The 27,586-nt window shown below is 44.7% G+C and overlaps 1 long non-coding RNA gene across 1 annotated transcript; it reads right to left on the reverse strand.

Moving 5' to 3' along the window:
- Positions 1 to 5,856: 5,856 nt before the first annotated feature.
- On the reverse strand, positions 5,857 to 18,709 carry LOC132585363 (uncharacterized). The gene is made up of 3 exons (XR_009556305.1): positions 18,635 to 18,709; positions 16,142 to 16,222; positions 5,857 to 6,018 (listed from the first exon to the last, which is right to left on the reverse strand). It is a non-coding gene; the product is annotated as an uncharacterized LOC132585363 (long non-coding RNA).
- Positions 18,710 to 27,586: the final 8,877 nt, after the last annotated feature.

Raw genomic sequence — 27,586 nt, forward strand, 5'->3', positions numbered from 1 at the left:
GAGCAAACGTGGTTTATTGTCATTTGAATGCACACGCTTTTTGCACATGAAACATATTGCCAGGCTGGCGATGGCTGGTAGGTATACTAGATGATGCCATCATCTGCAGCTGCAACAAAACACCACGCAGTCTTCTGTTGTTAAGTTGCCCTGGCAGGATTATTCTAGGTAGCTGGCCATCCTATGGCTAATGACAAAAGGTAGGAACCTGGAAACTACTAATCCAAGCAAAGGGGGGAAATGTCATACCAAAGAATCCCTGTAAGACAAACAGAAGGGGGAGGGGCATTTTTCCAAGCTCAGCAGTATCAGTGCCCCTGTGGCAGTGCAAATCCAACAGGTCTAAGATGAAGCCAGAGAATCTGCAGTAGAAACGGAAGGCGGGGCATTTTTGCAAGCCCAGCAGAAACAGTGCAATATACAGAGTGCCCAGCAGGACCAGTGCAATCAAAAAGATGTCTAGCACAGAATCACACTCCAAGCAGGGAGGGATTTCTTTCTTTCTTTCTTTCTTTCTTTCTTTCTTTCTTTCTTTCTTTCTTTCTTTCTTTCTTTCTTTCTTTCTTTCTTTCTTTCTTTCTTTCTTTCTTTCTTTCTTTCTTTCTTTTTTGTAAACTCTGTGCAAGAAAAGGAAAGGGACCCCAAGCTGGCAAAGGGGAGGAGTAATTCTTGAAACTGAAAACAGCAGCTGGGAAGCAGATAGAAACCTGAGACATGGGGTGGGGAGGAGAGAGGGAGAAGACAACAACCCAAGGCTGGATAATTCCGCCCACCTTGTTGCTTTGAAGTTCTTCCCCCCTGTGGCTTTGGAGTGTTGTAAATTGTTTGCTTGAGCATTGGCTGTTGTAGATTTTCTGGGCTGTGTGGTCATGGTCTTGGCATTGTGGTTTAATGTTTTTGTAAGGTTTTTAATGTTGTAAGCCACCCAAGCCTGCTTGTGGGATAGGGCGGGATATAAATCAAAAAATTAAATTAAATTAAATTGTGAGACCTGATGTTTCGCCAGCAACTGTGACTGGCATCCTCAGAGGTGTAACCCAGAAAACTGGAGTTCTCTCTGGATCAAATTGAGAAGAAGTTGGTAGTCATGTAATTTATATCTACTCAGGCAGGTGGGGTAGGGCTGAGTCATTATCTTGTGAGAGCTTCCTGGGCTGTGACATGCTAATGGAGAAGCTTACCTGAGGGGTTCTTTTCTATATAGATTGGCTATTGAAATTCTAATTTTATCTGCAGTAAACCGTAGGGCATTTTGTGTTTTTCAAGACTGGAAGCCATGCCCTATTCATTTTTAACTTTCTTCCTTCCAGTTGAAATTGTGTTTATGTTTCTGGATTTCAATGGCTTATCTGTGTAATCTAACATGGTAATTGGATGTGTTGTCCAACATTACAGTGTCTTGGAATAAGATACTGTGTCCTGTTTGAGTTAGGCTGTGTTCAGCCACTGCTGATTTTTCAGGTTGGCCTAGTCTGCAATATCTTTCATTTTTCTTTTATTCTTCTCTGGATGATACGTTGTGTGGTCCTGCTATAAACTCGTCCACAACTGCAGGGCATGCATGCGGTACGCTCCCGCAGAAGTGAGAGGGTCTCTTCTGTCTTTTGCAGATCGTAGCATCTGTTGTATTTTTCACACCAAATTATTTGATACCGCATAAGGCTGCCAGCTTTTGAGTTTCTCCCTACAGATGTCTTTAACCCAGTCTGGTCTCCAGCAGTGAGCAGGGGGCAACTTTGTGTCATGCCAAGTATCATCCCTGCACTTCTGGCCTCTGTTAGAAGCAGGCTAGGATGTATTTTCTGGTCAGCAGGCAACCTTGCAATGCAGATAAAGATTACGACTACTCCTGATAGATTTTTGAGGCGAGCTGATGAAACAATGATCAGACGTGAATTACTGGCAATGGAAGCTTGAGGGGTATCAGCATAGTGGGGGATTAAAATTTTGAAAGGGGGCAGTGACCTTACAGGTAGGGGAGGGGTTTGAGGATTCACCCTTTGACCTGAGACTGACAACAGAGGAAGGGGTGAGTTTTGGGAAATGACATCAGAATGTGTCATCACTTTTCCTGTGGCTCAGTAGTGACATTACATCCTTGCTAAGCACCCCACCATCCCCAAATCTCCAGGTATTTCCCAAGCTGGACCTGGCAATCCTATTCTGCACGAGTTATCAGGACTGAGCCTGCTGGCTCCAATGTGGACACAATCCTTCCTCTTTCTGTGGCGCACCTATGCAGACAAGAACGTATAGATGAATATTTAAATAGCACTTACTAAATCCTGCAAGTTGTTTTTGTGTGCAGGATTAAGAACCTAACAACAATAGTTCTGTACCCTAAATTCAGCTAAAGGTCTAAATTACATTTGCTGCTAAAATCAGGTTTTCATGAATTATTCAGACATCTGCTTTCTTGATTTAGGTGTTTTGTTTTGCATTCATTTCCTGAATGATAGACCTTGTTCTTTATTACTCGCCAGACAGCTGTGAATGAACTAAAAATCAACTAAGTATCTTTGAATCTCAGTGAGGAACTTTGGTCATCCCAATTCCTAGTTTGGGTTTTGTCAAGGTCTTATCTGTTGTTTTTGTATTACAGACAGGATTTGCTATACAACTGGCACAAAAAGAAATTATCACGATACTTTTCAGAACATAAAGCTAGACTAGTCCCAAACCCATAGAGCATTAAAGACATTTTGATACTGAATCCTGATACAATCAAACATCCCTTGGGAAATAAAAGAGAAAAGTAACTTTGTCTGCCAAAAGCAGGAGAAGTAACAACATATTTTGGCTAGTAAAAACAGAAAAAGACAAAATGGCTTGGCATTTTTTCCAATGTTCTTTACATTCTTTCAGACTGCATAATTCCCTCTCCTTTCTTCTATGTTTGAACCTCAACAATAACGGGTACTGTGATACTGATTACTGCAATGACATTTATTTAAAATGTATGTATTACATTCAAAGTTGATCCCAGTGGCACTTTTAAGACCAACGAAGTTTTATTCAAGGTATAAGCTTTCATGTGTACACACAGCTGCCTATATGTAATTTCCATTTCATTGTATCTAAAGAACTATGCTTGCACACAAAAGCTTATACCTTGAATAAAACTTGCTGAACTTAAATGTGCCACTGAAGTCAAATTTTGTTCTGCTGCTGTAGAACTACATGACTAGCCACCTAAATCTATTTACATTCGAAGTGTTTTCCAAAATGATAGATTCAGGTGGGTAGCAACAGAGGAAAGGAAAAGGAAAGGTCCCCTGTGCAAGCACCAGTCGTTTCCGACTCTGGGGTGACATTGCTTTCACAATGTTTTCACGGCAGACTTTTTACAGGGTGGTTTGCCATTGCCTTCCCCAGTCATCTACACTTTTCCCCCAGCAAGCTGGGTACTCATTTTACTGTCCTCGGAAGGATGGAAGGTTGAGTCAACCTCGAGCCGGCTACCTGAAAACACAGCTTCTGCCGGGGATCGAACTCAGGTCGTGAGCAGAGTTTAGGACTGCAGTACTGTAGCTTTACCACTCTGCACCACGGGGCTCTTCAGTGCTAATGTAACCCCCGTGAATTAATTGGTTTAGTCCAGTAGGGGTGGCATCTGGGAATGGAGGCTAGCAGCAGACTAAGAGTCTGTTTTCTGGGAAGCTGTATACAGTTCTGGGCTCTTACCTCCTTGCATAAGGTCTGTATTTTCTAAACTGAAGCCTGGTTTCTCTGATGTCCAGCATGTTCCTTGTTTGTAAAGGGCTGCACTGGTACTATGTGGATCAGAATAATTAGACTTTGATCATCACCAAGTTGTATCTAATAATAACATGAGCAACATATATACATATATATATATATATATATATATATATATATATATATATATATATATATATATGCATATGAACATACATATGAAGCTGCCTTATCCTGAATCAGACCCTCGGTCCATCAAAGTCAGTCTTGTCTACTCAGACTGGCAGCAGCTCTCCAGGGTCTCATGCGGAGGTTTTTCATGCCTCTTTGCCTGGACCCTTTTTAGGTGGAGATGCCGGGGATTGAACCTGGGACCTTCTGCTTCCCAAGCAGATGCTCTACCACTGAGCCACAGCCCCATTCATGGCTCTCCAGGGTCTCAAGCTGAGGTTTTTCACACCTATTTGCCTGGACCCTTTTTTGGAGATGCCGGGGATTGAACCTGGGACCTTCTGCTTACCAAGCAGATGCTCTACCACTGAGCCACAGCCCCATTCATGGCTCTCCAGGGTCTCAACTGAGGTTTTTCATGCCTCTTTGCCTGGACCCTTTTTAGGTGGAGATGCCAGGGATTGAACCTGGGACCTTCTGCTTACCAAACAGATGATCTGCCACTGAGCCCACCGTCCCAACCTGCTTAACTGAATTGAAAGTGGATCATTCTTTGCAAATTTCTGTTCTCTGTTATGCCCGTGTGTTTAGTTGCACAAATCTTGTTCTGCATGCTGGGGAAACGTCTGAATGTACATGGACTTGCAAATTCTGTTCCAAATTTCACCTTACAGGACTCAGACAGGCAGAGGTTATACAGAGATAGAAATGCAGCATACCACAGTCGTGTGCAGCGGCATCCTATCGGCCATTGTGAATGCAGGGAGCCGTGAACACGTGAGAGACTATGCATTTGCCTTTGGAAACAGTAAAAGCCTTTCACGGCTGTGAACCAGCCACATAACATAGAATGCCGCTTTCCGTGCTTTGACAGCTGAACTGAACTATTCTTTGAACACATCGGCATGCTCAACAAAACACTGAAACTCCATAGGGTTCATTTAGAATGTTTAAGCAAGGGTCAGACTGTTTGCTCTACATGACATCCTTTCCTCAAATACTTGATTCCATCCCCCTTATATCTCCAGGTCAACACACTCCAAAACAGGACAGTCACAACATTTTCCACTGCATTACGAGTCACTAAACATAACAAGGGCTTTTGCCTCCCCAATGTTTATGTTCAAGTGAGATCAAGGTGCACCATAATATCTTCCCAGAGTAAGTTTAGAGGGGACCACCTGCTGTAGTAAAGCTACATTCAGACCAAGAGAGGTGTCGTCAGTGGGCAGCGGCTGGTCTTGCCAAGGAACATGTGCAGCTGCCGTCTCCCTCCCCGCTGAAATGAAAGGTGTTCCCTGGGACCGACTTCAGAGATCTATTGTCATGCAAAACTCTGCTCTGTTTGTAATATATGCAGATTAGGCTCTGCTCTGTTAGCATTACCCCACATCCACTCCTGTTATTTGGTGCCAACCTCATCTGTGACAGTAAGCGGCTTTGGTGCCACAATATGCCAGTTTCTGCAGCTGGGCTCTGTTTGTGCAAACCTATTCAGTTCTATGAAACAACTTTTTGTTGTTGTTGTTGGGGCATACGGCTGATGGGATCCTACGCCCACGCTAATGCATAGCGATACCCTGGTCAGCTTTGTTTTGGGGCCTGGTGTCATTCTTTCCCATCATCAAAACAACTCATTACTTGGGCTCCTGATTGCCTCCTGATGGATAAAAGAAGGAAATCATAGCTCTAGTTTTGCTCTCCTTCTCACCTGTATCTATTGGACTGACTACAGTGCAAAATTATTCATTGAAGTCATAATCGTTTCCGCAGTTTAAAAAGTGAAAGCTGAAACACCGAGTAGGAAAGAAAAGTGACAAACTAAACATTATCGTTGCAACATATCAAAAGCAACGTTTTGTGAGCAGGTGTTGCAGTATACTGCAGCTGTTCTCAACCCCTTTTTCTATGGATCAGAGTTACTAGCTTAAAACTTCACAAACTTTACTTCCAAAGGGGATCGAGTAAGAGAACGCACTTACGATATTTTGTCTTAATGGCTCAATTGAGGCATAATGCAAAACTCATAGTTTATTTTAACAATGGTGTTAAATTTGAAATCAGGACTCAGCTGTCAATAACTCCAAATCCTGGCTTGCCTCAGCAAAGGCTGGTTTCATTTCCTTCTCTTTGTGTCCTGGGAGGGTGCTGTGAGAGAACAAGACAGATTTAAGCTAGGATGTCTGCATTCAGACATTACACAAAATCATAGTTAAGACTAACCGTGGTTAATAAATTCACTTCACATCCTAGCTTGACAGCGCTTACACGACCTTAGCTAGCAGTGTGGCCTGCACACAAGAACTATAGTTAGTCTACTGAAACCATAGTTTGGTGCAATGTCTTAACTAAGGATGGGCACAAACCGTAAAAACAAACCATGGTTTGAGCACAAGCTGGGCCGGTTCATGGTTCATTTCAAGCCAGTTCATTTGGTAGCAGCGTTCCCCAACCCCAAAATGAACCACCTTTTTTTCTGTGGAGGTTTGGGTGGTTCATTTTTGCAGTTTGTTCTCTAGACAGCCTGGTGTCGATTCAATCAGTTCCTAGGCAATGCTGGAGATGGACTTGTGAAGAACCCTGGAAACACTCAAAGCAGTTGTCCAAACCTTGATTGACAGCTCTGAGAGTCAGCCATGGAGCTCCCACAGTTGTCCAAACCTTGATTGACAGCTCTGAGAGTCAGCCATGGAGCTCCCACAGTTGTCCAAACCTTGATTGACAGCTCTGAGAGTCAGCCATGGAGCTCCCACAGTTGTCCAAACCTTGATTGACAGCTCTGAGAGTCAGCCATGGAGCTCCCACAGTTGTCCAAACCTTGATTGACAGCTCTGAGAATCAGCCATGGAGCTCCCACAGTTGTCCAAACCTTGATTGACAGCTCTGAGAGTCAGCCATGGAGCTCCCACAGTTGTCCAAACCTTGATTGACAGCTCTGAGAGTCAGCCATGGAGCTCCCACAGTTGTCCAAACCTTGATTGACAGCTCTGAGAGTCAGCCATGGAGCTCCCACAGTTGTCCAAACCTTGATTGACAGCTCTGAGAGTCAGCCATGGAGCTCCCACAGTTGTCCAAACCTTGATTGACAGCTCTGAGAATCAGCCATGGAGCTCCCACAGTTGTCCAAACCTTGATTGACAGCTCTGAGAGTCAGCCATGGAGCTCCCACAGTTGTCCAAACCTTGATTGACAGCTCTGAGAGTCAGCCATGGAGCTCCCACAGTTGTCCAAACCTTGATTGACAGCTCTGAGAGTCAGCCATGGAGCTCCCACAGTTGTCCAAACCTTGATTGACAGCTCTGAGAGTCAGCCATGGAATAGGTGTAGATTAGATAACAGTATTTATTTATTTATTTATATTTAGACTTATATCCCGCCCTTCTCACCGAAGTGGCTCAGGGCGGCTTACAACATTGTAATTCACATAAATTCAACTTAAAAACATTTACATAGCAAAGTTAAAACCATAGTTAATAAAACAAAACAAAAGTAAGAATAAAAAACCAGCGGTCTGTAAATGCATTTTTAGTTCCATCCAGAAGATATTCTCATTGTCAGTTAGATGTTATAGGCCTGCCGGAAGAGGGCTGTCTTACAGGCCCTGCGGAACTGCCCTATATACCACACCTTGACTCAGCTACTTTCACTTTGCAGCATGTCATGAGAGCAGATTTGTTTGTTGTGTGACTGATTTTGCGGGAGGCTTGTGAGACTGATTTAGACAAGGGACTCCTTCCCCGTCACACACATTGGGACAATTTCTTAAACACCTCTCCCAGCTGGGAAGGTGTTCCTTGCTGTGGTTTTAGGGACCGACCATGAAGCCAGAGCAGAGCTTTGCTGGGGGCACCTGCTTTGGGGGACTATAACTCAGACATATCAAATCCAATCTTTGTTAAACTTGGAGGGTGGGTGAAGGGGAGTCTGCTGAAGACTCCCTGTGAGTTTGGGATCTCTAATTCATGATGGGGCTGCTCTACCCTGAGCTGAGTCAAGGTGAGAGCCAGTTTGGTGTAGTGGTTAAGTGTGCGGACTTTTATCTGGGAGAACCATTCCTCCATTTGCACCTGCTGGAATGGCCTTGGGTTAGCCATAGCTATCGCAGGGGTTTTCCTTGAAAGGGCAGCTGCTTTGAGAGCCCTCTCAGCCTCACTCACCTCACAGGGTGTCTGTTGTGGGGGGGGGGGGGGAGAAGATATAAGAGATAGTAAGCTGCTCTGAGTCTCTGATTCAGAGAGAAGGGCGGGGTATAAATCCGCAGTCGTCATCATCTTCTTCTTCTTCTACCATCTCCCAAACCACATACCAGTTCAGAAAATGGAAAAGTTTGGGTGAGTTCATGGTTCATGCAATCAAATGAACCATAAACCAACGCAAACCACCATTTTCTCCGTTCATGCCCATCCCTAGTCTGAACAGAGTCATAGGGCGATTTCCCACACAGCTTACCAAGGAGCGAAGTCCCTCCTCACCGCGCAGCGTCTGCTCGGATTTCCCACCAACTGCTCAGCAGATTCAGGAAGTGCCACACCCTTTGCGTTGCTAACATAAACTAGGGTTTTAGCGATTTCCATTTGAGACGCAAAAGGTGCGGCACTTCCTGAATCCACGGAGCAGTTGGTGGGAAATCCGAGCAGACGCTGCGCGGTGAGGAGGGACTTCGCTCCTCGGTAAGCTGTTTGGGAAATCGCCCATAGTTTTTAAGCACAGATAGGCCTTAACTGCTGGGGATGGGAATTCCCACCCCAGCTCCTGTTGTCCATTGGCACGCTGGTGGACAGCAGAAGCGGGGGGGATGGCATTATGTCACTTCTGGGGGAAACCTAGAAATGACATCAGACTTATCTAGGAATCACTAGAAACTCTATGGTTTACCCCATTAATAATAGTACTCTGTGGCCCAGTAAAGAACCACCCAGTGATTCTGATTCCTTCCAGGCTTTCTGTTTGCTAGCTGCTGTGCGCCAAACATAGATGTAGAGGTGGGGAATAAGAGAACATAAGAGCTACTCTGCTGGATCAGATATGAATTTCATCTAGTCCAACATACTGTTTCACCTGGCAGCCAATACAGTGTCCCTGGAAAGCCTACAAGCAGATAGGAAATGGGATCCAATATTGCTGGCACCACAGTTTTAAGCTGGAAGTGCCAGTTGGTTGGCAAGCCCTGATTCTAATCTCCACCAATCAAAACTGTGCATCAGTCAGCTTTCCTGGCTTCTGTTTCGAGCTGTTGAAAAGATTTGTCTTCCTCCCTTTCCTTCAAAAGCCATGTACAAATACAAAGCCCCCTTTCAGACAGGCCTGATGCATGTCCTTTTTCACCTGCTTTACATTTACTCTTATTGGGTGGTTCTTTACTTAAACAGTTGTTACACCAGCTCCCCATAGTAGAAAAGGGCAGTTAAAGGCACCCACTTCACTTTTACACACAGAAGCAGATGCTAAAAGGGCAAGGAAATAAATAGCTTGAGTCAGACTCTGAGACTCACGAAGAAAGGATTGATTAGTTAAATTTAGTTACGATGTAAAGTAAGGCCCTGTTTTGCAAGACTGCATTTTAAAAGTAAACACCTTATATCAGTTCATATCAGATTCCAATCCCAGGAAATGGTCAGTGTTGGTGAAAGCAAAGGGAAAATGTTACAGAATAAATAAGGGTTCCCCCCCCTTAAGTCAAAAATCAAACACAGGGATGTCAAACATACGGCCCAGGGGCCAAATCAGTCCCCCAGAGGGCTCCTATCAGGCCTCTAAGCAACTGACTGTCATCTGCTTCCTTCTCCCTCTCTCTTGCTTCCTTCTGCATAACAGCATGTTTTGCAAGGCTTCCTCAATCGCACAGGAGCTACAGAACAAAACCTCTATTTTCTCCATTGGCTGAGGCTCCTCTCTTTGGGAGGAAGAGGAGGAAGCAGAGCTTGCCTTGCCAGGCTGTCTCAATCACACAGCAGAGCTACTGAGCCAAGCCTTTCTTCCTTTGATTGGCTGAAGCAATTTGTCCTCCTGGCCCCCTGAGGAAGGAAAGAAAGAGCCAGAGCTTCCTTTGCCCAGTTCCCTGGATCCCATAGTAGATATACAAAGAAAGCACCTTTAAGACCAATGAGTGCTAATGTTTTAAGCATGTTTTAATTTTTTTTTTAAAAAAAAATTCTTTCTGTTTGTGTCCTTTATAAAGTCCTCTGCTACCTAATCTTAATTGGTACAGACGTGGCCCAGCCTGACATGGCCCGCCCCGACAAGGTCTCATTTATGTCAGATCTGGCTCTCATAACAACTGAGTGACACCCCTGGTCTAACACATCCAAGAGAACAATTTAGTTTCTTTCCTGAGCTAATGTTAAGAGCAGAAACTCATCTTCTGAAATTGTCTCAAGATTCCCCTGTAAGGGAGGAGGGATTTTAGATATTTAAGGACTGGGGTTTCATCCACCAAATGAAACCACCACTCCAGCACCAGGACAATAGAATATGGCAAAGTATATTTTAATACACCCGCTGAGGGATCTAAAAAATCATCCATCCTATTTTGTTTACAGTATGAGCTTGCTATAGCCCTAAAAAGGCCCTTTTGGGCCCATTGAATTAAAGGATGCTTGAAACAGAAAATTACTAAAAAAAGTAGGGAGAAATAAAAATGTACAAAAATGCTAACAAAGTAAAATATAGCTAAAAGTTCAGAAAATCGAAATATCTGGGGTGTGTTCTGTAAAAGTACCATGACTCAGCACAGAAATTTCAAACACATGACGTATGGATGCAGGGGCTAACTACACAGAGAACAGCTAAACTAATTTGCTCGGCTCTCTTTAGAAAACTTGATTTAATGTACCTCTCTTTCTTCTTTAAGTCTCAGTGAGAAAGGCAGACTATGAATGCAGCAATAATAAATACCCTCATCCCAGTACTCAGTATCTAGCTGCCTCACCTATCTTTCACGTGATAGCTTTTGATATGGAAGGGGTGAGCTAACTGGGTGGATCGGAAGAAAGAGTAATGAGATTTTTCCATTGCCAGTATGAAGATGCACTACACATGACTGCAGTTCTGGTCGCCGCACCTCAAAAAGGATATTATAGCATTGGAGAAAGTCCAGAGAAGGGCAACTAGAATGATTAAAGGGCTGGAACACTTTCCCTATGAAGAAAAGTTGAAACGCTTGGGACTCTTTAGCTTGGAGAAACGTCGACTGCGGGGTGACATGATAGAGGTTTACAAGATAATGCATGGGATGGAGAAAGTAGAGAAAGAAGTACTTTTCTCCCTTTCTCACAATACAAGAACTCGTGGGCATTCGATGAAATTGCTGAGCAGACAGGTTCAAACGGATAAAAGGAAGTACTTCTTCACCCAAAGGGTGATTAACATGTGGAATTCACTGCCACAGGAGGTGGCGGCGGCCACAAGTATAGCCACCTTCAAGAAGGGTTTAGATAAAAATATGGAGCACAGGTCCATCAGTGGCTATTAGCCACAGTGTATGTGTGTATATAAATTTTTTTGCCACTGTGTGACACAGAGTGTTGGACTTGATGGGCCGTTGGCCTGATCCAACATGGCTTCTCTTATGTTCTTATGTTCTTATGACTCTCTTCCGCATCTGGATTTGTTCTGAGCTCAATTGGAGAGAGAAAAAATGCTTTATTCCAGTATGAAAAAGCTCTGAAGAACCTGTTGTCTGATGATATTTTCTTATTCTCCTAGGCCTTGGTACAGACACGCTTCCTTGTTCTCTTTTTTCCTTAGGTAAATTACCTCATTCCCTGCCTGATAGATTATGGTACATCGCATTCTGCAATTAAGCTTGCTCTTTCTCCAAAATCTCTCACATTAAGTTACCTGGCGGTAAATTGGGAAAGGGAGGTTGTCTGACAGGTGATGTTTGCTTTTAAAAGCTGAAATACCTTGTTTTGTAATACAAATGGGAGTAATCTCTCTGGGAAGTCATTAAAGTGTCATTATCATTGCCTTCCTCAGCATTATCCAGCTGATGTACCAGTTGTTAAAGTTTTGACTTTATTTAACTCTTGGCAATTGGAGTAAGTGAGAACCAGACTTGTTCTATGAGTGTGAAATGCAGTCTGGCAAACTCCTTCAGCCCACCTGTTATTGCACACGTGCTCAAATCTCCTTTCTCTAAATCATCTGTTTACGATGAAAGTGATATGCTGTAATCTGTTTGTTTTCAGGATGTCATGTAATGGCTCTTGATATGAATAGTCATTACATGGAAGAAAGCAGATTTGCTGGTTTAACAGGATTTTAAGATGCAATATGATATTAAGCAGATGTGCTGAAGAGACAGGAAAGGCTCCAAGGATGGGGTAAATTAATCCCATCCCAAGGAAGGGATTGTAGACTTTTCTCTTACCTACACCATCTGCCTGAAAAGCTAACAGGAGGTGTGTTTAGAAGTTGAGGAATACAGGTTAATTAGAGAAACGGTGCTTGTTAAACACACTACAGAAGCTAATCCATGCAGTAATTCATAAATACCCAGGTGTGTTGTGTATAAACAGTGAGAGATTATGTTTTCTTCCTTCATCCCCCATTCTTAGACCGAAGTCTAAGACAATAAAACAAAACAAAAAACTTAAATAAAACCCATATCTTAAAAAAAAAAAAAAAAAACACCCTCCCTTTGATACTTCTCTGCAGCCTCTAGAAATTGTGCAACAAAATAAGTACTTTGGGAATCAGAATCCTCTAAGAGGAATTGAACCTTTTGCTCTAATGTCACTAGAGGAAGAATAGTCCATTTATCAAGACATGGCATAATCCATTGTAGCCTAAATTGGAGCACATCGCAGGAGAATATGTACAAATGAGTCCACTGACTGGAAATGGAAGGGGGCTGAAACTGACTGGATGCCTTGGTGAGGGGAAGTCATGGGGAGGCATTTAAAGATGCCACCCCATGGCTTCAGCTTTCCCCACCCTGCCCATGGTGGCAGGCATATTGGGGAGGATGTGGGGAGGCATCTTAAAACACCTTCCCCAGCCTACCAGCTGCAGTGGGCACTCTCAGGAAGGCATCTTTAAATGCCTCCCTGATTGCTCCAGCCTTCCCCAGCCTGCTGGCTGCAGTGGGCAGGCTGGGGTAGGTGTAGGGAGGCATTTAGGCATGCCTCCTTGATCTCTTCAACCTTCTCCAGGTGGCTTGTAGCCATAGGCCATCTGGAAGAGTTGGGAAGACATGTTTAAATGCCTCCCTGATCTTTTATCCCTTCTCCAGCTGGCCTGTGGCTGCAGACCAGCTGGAGAAGGGAGAAAAGATTGTGGAGGCATTTTACGCCCCCCCCTCCCACCAAGTCCTGCCGGGGGGGAGTGGCAGGCTCCCATCATTTGTCATGCCACAGAGGTGGCACACTCCCTTCATAGAAGGGAAGACGATTTACCTTCCCTTCAATGATGAGAGCCTCCTCCCTGATTTTTTTTGGGGGGGATTATTATACCCTATGAAGACAGTCCCCATATGGTATAATTGAGCCAAATAAATTTGGCAAAACAAATAATTCCTGAACCCCAGTATTTTACCACTATCAGCAGGTTGTGATTTTTTCAGGTTTGGTACATCCAAACCCAAAAAATACTGATTTTTTTTTTGGGGGGGGGAGGTTCACACCCCTAGCTGGAGGGGCAAGGACATAACCAATCTGAAAATGGGATCCTTAGCAAACAACCTAGAAATATCATTGAAGTGGGGCAGTTGAATTGCGAATGCATAGAGGTCCTACATAACTTTGGGATAACCTAGGAGTCTAAATAAGAAGGACATTTAGTCTTAGATGGAAGGCCCAAGGCAAGCAGATAACATGTCCTCTGAGCATCAAAATGGGTATAGCTCTGGTTTCTGTCATAAATCAGTTTGTCCACATGTTTTTGCATTAATTTACAGAGGAAGAAAAAAGCTCCTCCACCTTAAGATTTACAAGAGATAATTTTTGTTTAAAAGGTTGGAGCCAGGGAGCCTTATAAGAGTCACTGAGGGTTAGGCTTGCCAAGCTACTCTCAGTGGCCTCAAAGAACAGATTAAACCAAAAATTAAAGGCATGAACCCAGGCACAGGCTTCTATAGAGCTATGACCAAATGCGTAAGAAAGGTCCATTGATAAAATACACCTAGGAAGCCCTCTAATTGCCTGAAGGGACAAGGACTGAACTTTGTTTACATCAGGTGTAGGGAACCTTTTTTCTGCCAAGGGCCATATGGATATTTATAATACCATTTGTAGGCCATAAAAAATATCAACTTAAAAAACAGTGCTCCGCTGAGGCAGAATGATTCAGGCCAGCACAATTAATGCAAATAATTGTTTTTCTATTTGAAGTCATGTGGGGAGAGCCTAATCTGGTCCACATACACATACACACACCCAGCCCGCCACAATAGGTAAATGCATAGGTCCAGGGCTTTTTTGTAGAAAAAGCCCAGCAGGAACTCAGTAGCATATTAGACCACATTCCCTAATATTAGCATATTAGGTCACACTCTCATTAGCATATTAAGCCACACCATCTGGGATAATCACCTGCAAACTGAACCATGACAGTAACTTTTCCAGGCCCTGCAGCAATTCTGGCTGGCCAGCCAGGTCCCAGGGAGGCTGCCACATGGCTTGGTTCAGTCCAGCAATCCCTGAGGGCCACATCAAGTGACCTCGAGGGCCGTAAACAACCCTCAAGATGGAGATTCCCCACCCCTGGCTTATATAATTATCTACAGCAGAAATCCATATAGGGACAACATATAAAAGTTGTGAAATCACCACTGAGTTGCAAACTCTAATAGCAGCTGGGATATAATGTGCCCCATTGGCGGGGGGGGGGGGAATGTAAAATCCCCCCCACACACCAAATTACAGTAACCACAGATTTCTGAATGCCCAATTGTTTATGATATCTCTAAGACAAGGTAGTCTGAAACAAAACACCCAAACACCTAAAATCTGCGTAAAGTAAGAGAGGGGCTGAAATATCCAGTAATTTAGGTGAGTGCAGAAAAGGATCAGGTTAAAAAAAAAAAACCCTGGCAAACCAGACAAATGCAAATTAAATAAAGATGGTGCTCGAAGGCACCCCTGTTGAGCCCCCCAGATGAAGGGGGGAAGCAGTTAAGTGACCCTCACTTTTACACCACACTTAGGTATAAAGGTTTTTAATTAACGACAGCAATCTTTTGTCAATTGTGGTTTGCTTTGGTTTAAGCCAGAGATGGCTTCTAGATATGGAATCAAATGCTTAGGAAAGGTCTACGAAGGCTGCATCTAAAAAGCCCTTCCTTGAAATGGTATACTTACTAATCAAGCGAGATAACAGATGATAGTGATAGAGCATACTACACCCCTTACAAAATCTCACCTGAGCTGGAACAGTGATCTTCGAATCAACCATCCAAGACTGAAGTCTATTCAACAGGAATACTGGATAGATTTTACCTATGACTCACAGCCAACTAATGGGTCACTAGTTCTTAGGGCTGTCCTTATCTCCTGCTTTATGGATTAGGACAACTGTACTAGAACACCATTCAGGAGAAATCACACCAGTAGAGTTCATTCTAGTAATAATAATAAAAAAAAAATAGCCAAAAGAGGCATCCACCAATCCACGTTTATAGGACACCAGACATTTAGCGGCCCTACAAGCTCCATCAAACTAATTATTTATTAGAACTGCTTTACAAACAGATGGCTTAAAAACTGATTTTAAAAAATTCTATCAATCTAGAAAAGAGACCAATCCCCTTTCTGTGGTCAGTGGTGCTCATTATCAATGTATTAAAAATCTGATATTGAGTCCACTTTAAAAGAGAATCTAGGGCCAGGGACAAAAGAATGGCTCTCAAACCCTTCCCTTGTGTTCCCGAATGGTCCACTGGACCTTTTGCTAAATAAAGAGGACCGACTAGAGAGTAGGTATCAGGGGCAAATAGTCACCTCCCAAGAGCTCATCAACCCCAAAGCCAGTGATTAAAGGAAGATCAGCAAAACTGACTCAACTATAATCTACAATACGACACCCTCTTATAGAACTAAAAGTAACCTCTCCAAGGGCATCAAGACCCAGCTGTTCATTAAACATCACTAAACCAAACTGAATAATCAGCCTGAATAACAGAGTCCCTGCTTGGTTAATCTTTTGGTCTCTAGTTCTTCCTTTTAAACACCTCAGTAAGTTAAGGTCAGTAGATAACTCTGGGATTTTACCAATGAGAATCTCATCTAAGGGTCCTACCCTAGCATTAAAACCCCCTCCTTAAAAAACTCACCTCTTGGGAATTTCACGAAGAGTTCTTCAAGTAGACAGTGTAATTCTGCCCAATTAGAATAGAGAGCTTGTACTGAACTGACTGGAGGGATAGAGACAGAGATAAATAAAAAGAACAGACCATTAATAATCAAAAGAACGGGTAAGGCCAAGGATGACTGACAGTTGATTTCCAAATCCTTGGCATCAAGGGAGGTAAGCCACTAAGCATGCCAGCCTGGCCTTGGGGCATCCCCTCCAGTCCTTACAATTGCCGGACGTGTAATTGTCTTATATCCAGGAAAATAAAAAAGGTGATTATGTATAACAAATTCAGTTGTACTTCATTAAGAAGATGATGAAGAAGAAGATATTGGATTTATATCCCGCCCTCCACTCCGAAGAGTCTCAGAGCGGCTCACAATCTCCTTTACCTTCCTCCCCCTCAACAGACACCCTGTGAGGTAGATGAAGATATTGGATTTATATCCCGCCCTCCACTCCGAAGAGTCTCAGAGCGGCTCACAATCTCCTTTCCCTTCCTCCCCCACAACAGACACCCTGTGAGGTAGATGAAGGTATTGGATTTCTATCCCACCCTCCACTCCGAAGAGTCTCAGAGCGGCTTACAATCTCCTTTCCCACAACAGACACCCTGTGAGGTAGATGAAGATATTGGATTTATATCCCGCCCTCCACTCCGAAGAGTCTCAGAGCGGCTCACAATCTCCTTTACCTTCCTCCCCCTCAACAGACACCCTGTGAGGTAGATGAAGATATTGGATTTATATCCCGCCCTCCACTCCGAAGAGTCTCAGAGCGGCTCACAATCTACTTTACCTCCCCCCCCCCACAACAGACACCCTGTGAGGTGGGTGGGGCTGGAGAGGGCTCTCACAGCAGCTGCCCTTTCAAAGACAACCTCTGCCAGAGCTATGGCTGACCCAAGGCCATGCTAGCAGGTGCAAGTGGACGAGTGGGGAATCAAACCCGGTTCTCCCAGTTAAGAGTCCGCACACTTAACCACTACGCCAAACTGGCTCTCCAGTTAAAAAGCCAGAGTTAGGAGCTTGGGGACACACATGATTCTTTGCAGAGGTAGTTCTAGCCAACAAACAGAAGACGCAAGAGGCAGCTCTGCAGGTCACAAGGATAGCAAGGCATACATAGAATGAAGCACTGGCTTCTGAGCACATCTCAGCCAGTTGTACAAGACAAAAGGAACAGAGGAATGGCAGTGTTTCTTAAGGACTGCAACTATCCTCTTCAATGGTCATGAGTGGTCAAGTAATCCATCAGGACTTATGTCTCTCTTTTTTTTTACTTAAGCCATCAGGACTCTCTGTGTCTGTGAGAAATGGAAACACAATTCTATATGATGAACAGACAGAGAGACACTATTAGAGTGAAAGTTGGCTAATGCAACTTGGAAATACAGGGACATTCTTTCTCTCAGGACTGATGTGACTTTCTTCTCCTGGGTAATTAGTTTCCACCTAATGAGGCTGTGCTATATCTTGGAAGTCTTGGTAGATTCTATGGCAGCCTATCAAAGGTCATATAAACCAGGATTTACTCTTGGAAACAATGTTTTTTTGCTGTGAGTTGGCCCATCATCTCCCATCTCTGGATAAGGCAGGAGATAGCTGGTCACCATTTGGAACAGAGCAATTTTGGGGGGGTGTCCAAAAAACATTGCCTAGGTAGGGCCCTTTTATCACCGGCTTCACATTAATCCGAAAGGGGTGTGTGTCTAGGTTGGGTCTTTAAGCTGGTTAGGCTACAACTAGTTTAGGCAGGAATAGTGTGAGTTACTAGCATAGGTAAGGCTAGCTGGCCAGCACCCTGAGCCATCTAAAGATGAAGGGTGAGTGTTCCCAATGGGGCTGGGGCATGAAAAACCTTTGTAGTTGAGCAGCATTGGCTGAGCCCTTAGTTGCTTCAGTTCTACATTGGGGGAGTGCTGGCTAAATTTGGAGCTAGGATGGGTTTGTCCAAAATACTGGTAGCCATAGTAAGCAGCTTGTTAGCAGCAACTCACACTATCTTAAGCATGTTTTCCGTTGCAGATCAGCTATTAATAATGAGTTAAATTAGTTAGCCATATGTGTCTCTTGTGTACTTATTGTTTTTTTGAGGGGCCTAGTACAAATACTACTCCTGGAACTTCTCACCGCTCAAAAAAGTAGTGTGTGCGTAATAATAAGCTATACATGAAACATATGCATGTCATATCCTGAACTATTCATCCCTAGGGATGCCACAAATTTGGCTAATGAATATGATGCCGTGATGTGCCAAAGGGTTGATAAAACAGATGGCAAGTAGAAAGTTTCTCAGTTTTATCATTTTTTTTCCTCCTACACTTGTACTTCATTTTATGATAATTGCAAAGCAAGCATTAAGTGGTTAGTAATAAGTTTGTTATAGCTTTGTTAACAAAGAATTGCTGACTACTGGTTTCATTCAAGAATGATGCTGTGACAGGGGCAGGCCAGAGAGGGAGCTCACTTACCTGAGGCCAGAAGGTGCATCGTGTGAGGAAAGCCCTGAGACATAACTGGAAGCAAAAGTATGCAGAAACAGCTCTAGGGTGGCCATAATTTCTGCAGGCCAGCCAGGGACACCTTGAGGGGGGAAGGAATGTGTGTGTGCGCGTGCCGCCGGAAACAGGAAGTGACGTCACTTCCGGTGACGTCACGCCACCGCCGGAAACAGGAAGTGACATCACTTCCTGTGGCATCATTTTCCCCGCGCCACCTGTTGGAAGCAGGAAGTGACATCACTTCCTGTGACATCGTTTCCCCCAAATGACATCATTTCCCCCAAATGCCACTGCCGAAAACAGGAAGTGACTTCACAGCACTTCCTGTGACGTCCCCAAAAATCCCCCAAATATCACCGCCGGAAACACCAAGATTATTTATAGAGAGGGAAAGGGGGAAATAAAGTTAAATAAAACTCTTTTTTTACTTTTTTCAAAGTGAGAAGACTAGAGAGAACGGGTTCCACGCTGAGAAGCCAGTGAGATTCCAGTGAGACTGTGCTGCATAATGCGGCCTATTTATTTTGTCCTGTTTGCTCTGTTGGCTCTATCTGCACCACCTTCATCACTTTCGGGGTGTGGATCCCCCAGTGGGGTGGTCTCCCGACTCCCTCCGCCGGCTGTTTCTGATAGCCCTGCACCCCCTCTTTCATTTGATAGGTGTCCCGTGCGGGTGCCACCCTCCCGCCGGGAGATGCCACAAAATGAGCCCCCTTGAGGCTTATGGCGGCAGGGCTCAGGGGAAGCGAGCTAGACTGCTGTTCTTTTGAGGGGTTATAGAGTGTTTCGAGCCCGTCCCTGTGGCATCGGTCCCATCGTTGTGGGACCCAGGGGGCCGGCGCAGCGGCACGCCGAAGCAGCCTGTCACTAATAACACAGGTCGAGATGCAGGACAGGAACCCGGAAGTGACCCGGGTGGAGGCCCGCGTGCGGGGCCTGGCGGCGGAGAGGCCGGGGAGGTGGCGGAGAGGCCAGCGCTAGTCGCTGGAGGCCCTCCACCTCCAGCGACCAGCGCCGGCCTCTCCGCCGCCTCCCCGGCCTCCGCCACCGCCGCCGGGCCCCGCGCGCGGGCGGGTAAGGCAGCGAGTGAAGGAGGGAGCGTCCCCGCGCATGCGCAGAGCCCGCCACAATCGCCCTGCACACGCGCAGGGACGCTCCTTCCCTCACTCGCCGCCTTCCCCGCCCGCACGGCCCACCGGCTCTCTGGCTGGCTAAACCGGGACCTCTAATGGTCCCGGTATAGCCAGCCCGGGAGCCGGGAATTGGGGGCCAGAACCGGGACTTTCCCGGGTGACCGGGACGGTCTGGCCACCCTAAACAGCTCTGAGAAGCCACCTCAGGTAAGGCCAGGCAAACCCCAGGTGTAGATGATGAGGACTAACAACCCAGGAGATAGGCTGAGCCAGCAGTCATTAGCAGCAGCAGGGAGCAGTGGAGACAGTCGATCAGCCAAGGCCAGGTACTTGTTGATTCAAAGCTTAAAAGAAGCAGCCAGATGTTCACTGTAGGATGGGGGCTGTAAGGGAATTTGTGAGTCATAAAGCAGGAAGGGTGATGTTAACAGCTTCCCTGTGTTGTATGTATGAAGGTTTGAATAAACAACTAATGGAACCAACTAGAAGGTCTGGTGTGCCTGTATGGTAGAAGGCTTGGTGGAAACAGGGTCAATGGACTCTAAACCCTGAACCAGCTGGCTATGGGCTGCAGTGCTACATGTTGCCCAGGAGACAACCCCACCACAGTGGTGGTGATGCCAGAGGCATCTGTGGACAGGAACTGGTAAGATAACCGTGATGGAAACTGGGAGTAAGGAGGAAGTTTATATCAGATTCCTGTGCCAGTGGGATGAACAACAGAACCATCTGTTGGAATGCTGACTGACCATCCAGCAAGTGTTGGTGAGATCAGCTATAAAAAGAGTGGGGACAGTGAAGGAAGGGTTTTACCACTAACAATGCTAATGATGCCTCCCCCAACCCAAAGATTAACAAGTTGTGGCTTGAGGATGACCTAGGGTTGCCAGTCTCCAGGTGGGATCTGTAATGTAATGTAATGTAAAATTTTATTTATATCCCGCCCTCCCCCGCCGAAGCAGGCTCAGGGCGGTAAAAATCCTGTTTTTACAACTGATCTCCAGCTGGCAGAGAACAGCTCCACTGGAGAAAATGGCTTCTTTGAAGGGTGGGATCTATGGTATTGTACTATGCTGAGGTACTAGGCTTCCCAATCCCCAGGTCCCAGCAGGGGATCCCCTAGTTTTACAGGCTCCTCCCCACCATCCCACAGTCACCATGTACCTCTAGAGCTCTAGCAGGTCTAGAAGCCTGAAAACAGGTCCATTTTTAAAATGTGTGCCTTAAAAGCTGAGCAGGAAGCAGGAAACAGGAAGCGCTTCATGGGGAAGGGTCAGCAGCAGTTTTGTCAGAGCACAGACCCTCCGTTTGTTTTGCTTTCATTTTCAGAGCAAGTAAAGTTGTGGAGGAACCAGACCCAGTAAGTGTTTGTGTGAGAGAGAGAGAGAGCGAGAGTGAGAGGGGGCAGGGGATTCCCCTATTTTTAGAAAGCAGAGGGTGAGGAAGGGAAATGTCTGCTGGGCACTCTATTATTCCTGCCTGGCACTGATATTATGTCATAAAATGGAGGAGGCCATGGAAGATCGTTTGGTGATCTTGGGCCAGACACTCTCTCAGTCTAACATATCTCAGGGTTATTGTGAGGATTAAAAAAAACAAAAAAGGGGAGACGAGAAAGAACCATATCTGCTGTTCTGAGGTCTTCGGAGGATGGATGAGATAAAAATGTACTCGATATAAAAACAAATATTTGATCTTTAAATCGCTTCATGACCTAGGACCTTCATATCTGAAGGATGGTCTATACTTATACAGGCCAGCTCACCATCCAAAATATTTTACAGGAGCAGGTTTCTATTGGATCCCCTGAAAATAGGGGAGTTTAGTTACCAGGGCTGGACCTAGAGTGTCTGGAACCCGAAGCAAGGCTAACTTCTGCTCCCCCGCCCCCACCGCACTGATAATGTCACTGAGTCATATGGGAGGTGCCCAATTTGGTGCCCCCAGAAGGCCGGTGCCCTAGGCAATCACCTAATTTGCTTAGTGGCAGAGCCGGCCCTGAGAGTTAAAATGTGTCGACCTGTATTATCTTAAGCAAAGACTCAGACTAACCATGGCCAAGTATTCCATGATGACCTAATGCCATTTATTAATCACCTTGTTGCACTTAAATTAAAAGCATCACGTCACCCACCTTCCTCAGTATTTGTTATTTATTTATGCAGAGCATTTTAACCTACCGAAACCAAAATCAAGGTGGGTTTAGGGTTCAAATGGCTAAATTGTTATGTAGTCTTGCACCGATTCAGGTAATAAATAATTATTATAGAAGCCAGAGTCAAAGGCAACACATGACTTTAAAATTAATTAGTGAGTAAATAGAGATCTCTTTGCCTTAATGTGAAGTAACTAGCAGAGACCTCTTCCTAAATAAGATGTCTTTTGGGGTGGGGGAAGTTATTCATTGCAAATCTGTTCATCCTGTGATTATAAACTTTCCTAATATTTCTCATTGAAGATTAATACACTTCTTTCAAAACTTATATCTAATTTATATGGCTTTAAGGGTCATGCTTTAATAACAATGATGAAACACGATTATTACTTCCTAATGCTGAAATTACAATTTTTTACATTGTAATTTTTTTCCTGCTATGCGCCCCGTGGCACTAGCATCTTTATCACTCCATGTGTTTCTAGTTTTAAAACCTTTACCCCCTACTGTTTGAAAAATACTTCTCATTTTCATCCCCTATGGAGTACAGAAATCCCTAAAGGCAAACCATTAGTGATCTTTCTGCCTTTTCCCAAACACTTATTATGATCACCAGTGTTGCTTCCCCTGCCTCATTGGCTTTTGGTAAAGTATGCAAATGAGATGTTCAAAATACACACTTTTTGCAACTGTGCAAGTTCATACTGATTTATAAAATGGGCAGGCTATTAAAGTGACTGAAAATGTCAGCAAGATTTATGCATGGGTGATAAATTGTATTGAAATGTTTCTTTCGAACCGTCTGCTTGGCTTTTTTCTTCTTCTTTCCTCTTTGAAAAAAGTTGAATATTCCATGTGATGCCCCCTCCTTCCATTTCAAAACATAGTTTTAACAGCGTCTTTTTTAAAAAAAAAAACAACCTAGGAAAATAAATAAAGCTGGCCCTGAGCCATATCAATACAGAAACAGACATTATTTTCTTCCACGCTTCTTCTTGTTGTTTTTAAAATACCCTGTCAAATTATTTCCCTAAATTTAGTGATTCATCAAATGAAGTGATTAATACTATTTCATCAACAAAATACAATGTTACATAGGTGGCAAATATAATACATAATATATAATTATAATATTAATAACTCCCCAATACACTCAACATTAGAAAGCCATTTGGGGAAAAAAAGTAACTTAATCACAACTTCAGCTTGATCCCAAGGACTATGGGCAAACAACCGACCAAAAGAAATACATATATCCACCCAGTTTGTTTTCTAGGACAGTATCTGACCCTGTGGTCTGGTAGAGCAGTCCATGCCTTTGATCTTAATCTTCAAAGAGCACGTTCGCTACTAATATAATTTGAGAAGTTAAAAAGGACATTGTCTGTGATCTGGTAAACTATGCACACAGCCGAGCTCCACTGTTGACTTGCAAAGAACTCTGAGCACAAAGTGCTCCATGGCCCACAATGGTTGTGACTTGATGGATCACAGCTATGGCATTACGCACCAGCAAACACATTTGGACTCCCCTTTTGTTGCCTCTCTAAGTGAAGACAAAGTTGTCCAGTCTTCCCTAAAGATAAATCTAAAAGGACAAAAGGTTAGATTTATATCTGGTCTGGAAAGGAAACGGCAACATGCATCTGCTGGACAGAAAAAGACCTATTTGGGAGATGGTATATTTGGAAGAAGATGAAGAAGATATTGGATTTATATCCCGCCCTCCACTCCGAAGAGTCTCAGAGCGGCTCACAATCTCCTTTACCTTCCTCCCCCACAACAGTCACCCTGTGAGGTAGATGAAGATATTGGATTTATATCCCGCCCTCCACTCCAAAGAGTCTCAGAGCGGCTCACAATCTCCTTTACCTTCCTCCCCCACAACAGTCACCCTGTGAGGTAGATGAAGATATTGGATTTATATCCCGCCCTCCACTCCAAAGAGTCTCAGAGCGGCTCACAATCTCCTTTACCTTCCCCCCCCACAACAGTCACCCTGTGAGGTAGATGAAGATATTGGATTTATATCCCGCCCTCCACTCCGAAGAGTCTCAGAGCGGCTCACAATCTCCTTTACCTTCCTCCCCCACAACAGACACCCTGTGAGGTGGGTGGGGCTGAGAGGACTCTCACAGCAGCTGCCCTTTCAAGGACAACCTCTGCCAGGGCTATGGCTGACCCAAGGCCATTCCAGCAGGTGCAAGTGGAGGAGTGGGGAATCAAACTGCGTTCTCCCAGATAAGAGTCCGCACACTTAACCACTACACCAAACTGGCTCTCAGGAAGAAGGGACACTGAAAGAAGGACGTTTCAGTGCCATGCCATCACAAGCAAAGTCAGATCCTTCTAAGTCCATTGTCTTCAGTTGACTTAGAAGGGTATACGTTTGTGCTTAGGATCGCATTGTTAGAGTTATGCAGGCCTATAGATTTCAAGTTCACGGAAGCAGAGCTTCAACTCAAGACAGTGGTTGATAAAAAGTGAAGGATAGTTCTGCTCATACTCACCAATGTTAAGTACCAGTTAATCACAGGTTCTAGCTGTTTGAAGCTCTCAGAGCTGCAACAGTAAGTGGCTAGAAGCCTGTACTTCCATATTAACTTCATTCATCTCCCTTACATTTAAACTGTTTGATAGGCTCGGGGGTGCAGCCACAGGAGAACCTAGGATGACCTGTGCCATGCCATTCTGTTAGCCTTTCATACCCCCTCATTCTTGCTGTTGTCAGCCTTAAAGGCAGCCGTTTCCTTGGACACCAGACTTGGAAGATCCCATTCTAGGCAGAGTTAATGACAGGAATCAATAGATCAGTCTGATTGATTCCACTTACATATTTCCATTTGTCCTCCAACACTTACATATTGCCATTTGTCCTCCTTCTTGCTCCCTAGAACAGGGAAAGAAGGATTGCTGGGTAAAAAGGGATTTTGGACACAAGTTTACTCAGATTATTTTATCTTCCTTTTTCCTGAAAGTTTCAGCATTTAAAACCCTATCCAGTAGATGTGCCAGAGTATCTGAACAAGATTTCTGTTTCTGCACCTCCAGTTCCACCTGTGCTTGGAGCATCTAGTCCACATAGCTACCAAGAAAACAAAAGTAAAGTCACCAATAGGAGTCTTTCTGGGTAGGAAGAGTCAGGAGGGAGGAAATGGGAGACATTTTGGGTCCAGGAATTGCCACTTGGAGTCACATAGGAAACCATTGCTGCCACTCATTCTTAAAGGCGTGAAGGTGCATCCAGATTATTATGGCTGTTGTTGTCTCTTCCAGGCTAAAGAAGAATTTACCCTTCTCCCTTGTGGCGGGGCCAGTGGCAGTATCGCTGCCTCCCTCTTTTTAGGGTTGCCAAGTCCAATTCAAGAAATATCTGGGGACTTTGGGGGTGGAGCCAGGAGACTTTGGGGGTGGAGCCAGGAGCAAGGGTGTGACAAGCATAATTGAACTCCAAGGGAGTTTTGGCCATCACATTTAAAGGGACAGCACACCTTTTAGAATGCCTTCCTTCCATAGAAAATAATGAAGGATAGGGACACCTTCTTTTGGGGCTCATAAAATTGGACCCCCTGGTCCAATCCTTTTGAAACTTGGGAGGTATTTTGGGGAGAGGCACTAGATGCTATACAGAAAATTTGGCACCTCTACCTCAAAAAACAGCCCCCCCAGAGCCCCTGACACCCGCAGATCAATTCCCCATCATTCCCTATGGGAATCGTTCCTGGAGGTGCATAATGGCTGTGGGGGTGGAGCTTCCCCCGCCGGCCAGCTGGCTGGGGGAGGGGGGAAGCCTGTAAAACCAGGGGATCCCCCACTGGGACCTGGGGATTGGGAAGCCTACCTCTTTTGCATGTGTATCTACTAAGTGTATCTTGGAGGATTGGCCGAAGGAGGCCAAACTGAAAGTTACTAGAGACAGGGCCTTCTCGATCTCAGCCCCACACTGGTGGAACCAATTCCCAGAAGAGGTGCGGGCCTTGCGGAGCCTTGCTCAGTTCCGCAGGGCCTGCAAGACTGCTCTTTTTTCAGCTGGCCTTTACTTAATGATTCTACAGCATACTGGTGAATGAATACCGTCGCCACGGAAAAACTGTACAATGCATAACACCAAGTTTTTTATATATATTAATTTAAACCCAGAACGTTTTTAACTATAATGATGATTAATTTTCCAAATTGTTAAGTTATAATATGTATGTTTTAATTGTTGGAATGCCTGTGTTGTGAGCCGCCCTGAGCCTGCTTCGGCGGGGAGGGCGGGATGCAAATTAAAAATTATTATTATTATTATTATTATTATTATTATTATTATTATTATTATTATTATTATTATTATCTACTGCACTTTCTTCAATGGAGTACAGTGCAGATGCCCTTTGTCCCCTAACTGTGCCTACTTTCCACCCAGTCGCCAGATGTCAGAGGAAGAACTAACCCAGCCTAGCATCAAAGGGGATCCCAAATCCTTTCCATTGTCTTACAAAACAGCACTATGGTCATCTTCTTCACCCCCTGGGCATTGATCTGAAAGCAACTGAACAGGGATGTTGTCCCCTGAAGCTGGGCCTACTCCAGCTGTCACAAGGAGATATATTCAAGAGGCAGAATCCTATCTTAACACCCTTGCACTCCAGAAAATGCTAGATGTGTCTGTCGGGAGCTGCTAGAGCTGGGTCTGAGTTCAGAGCTGTCTCACTCTCCAGAGTTGCCTTTTACGGGGCAAGTTTCCCAGGACAGAGCCTCAGAACGCAGCAAGAGGAGGAGATTTCCTGTCCCACAATTGCCCCACATTGCTGTGCCAAGCACCTATTCCCACCTACTGGTAGGAATGCTTAAACACTTCCCCAATGGAGGGCCAAACCCTGGGCTCAGCCAATCCTTTCTCCCCATCCCACTCCTGGAGAGTGACAGGCCCCTGGACCAATGGATATTTGCCTTGGATTAATGAGCTCCCTGACCCTTCCTCTGAACTTCTTTAAAGAGGTGGCTGCCCTGTCTAGCCACCTCTAAGGTCAGTACTGTCTGCTGTCTTTGCCCCATGGAGTTCCCTTGAATCTCAGAGCCAAGGCTCTCTGTGGTACAAAGTTGGCTGGTTTGGCTTCTGCTGCTGAGCATGCTTCTGAGAACCAGCTGGGCTACTTCAGGCTGGCTGAATCCGGAGTAGACGCCGACAAGGCCGCACACAGTTGCAACCTGGCAGACAACTTCCCCAGCTTCCAGGCTTGCTAGTGTAGCACACCTTGGCGGGGCTTGCAGCATCCTGGGGTACCAACCCCAGACAGTGTCTTACGTCCAACTGGTAACCATTAAAAGCATTTGCTTTGGATGCACAACTAAATGCTTTACAGGAGCTCTAGAATAAATTTGTCCCTAGTGTCAGAGACTCAGTGCAGCTATGTGTATCCCAAAGAACAAAAAATGTATGTACAATGTTTTCTGTCACTTGAGCTGGCTTCAGTGAAAGACTTTTGCTCCCCTTTTTTAGGATTTTTCCCAAGCTGATATGGCTGTGTATAACGTTCTATAAATATGTGTAATGTGTTCTGGCTTTTATTGGTAGGATTACTCGGACTCTGTCAACTACTGAAGGCAGTTGTGGTTTTCCGTTAACCCGTACAGGCACCAAATCAATTA

This window comes from Heteronotia binoei, chromosome 16 (assembly GCF_032191835.1).
Source record: "Heteronotia binoei isolate CCM8104 ecotype False Entrance Well chromosome 16, APGP_CSIRO_Hbin_v1, whole genome shotgun sequence".
Taxonomy (NCBI): Eukaryota; Metazoa; Chordata; class Lepidosauria; order Squamata; family Gekkonidae; genus Heteronotia; species Heteronotia binoei.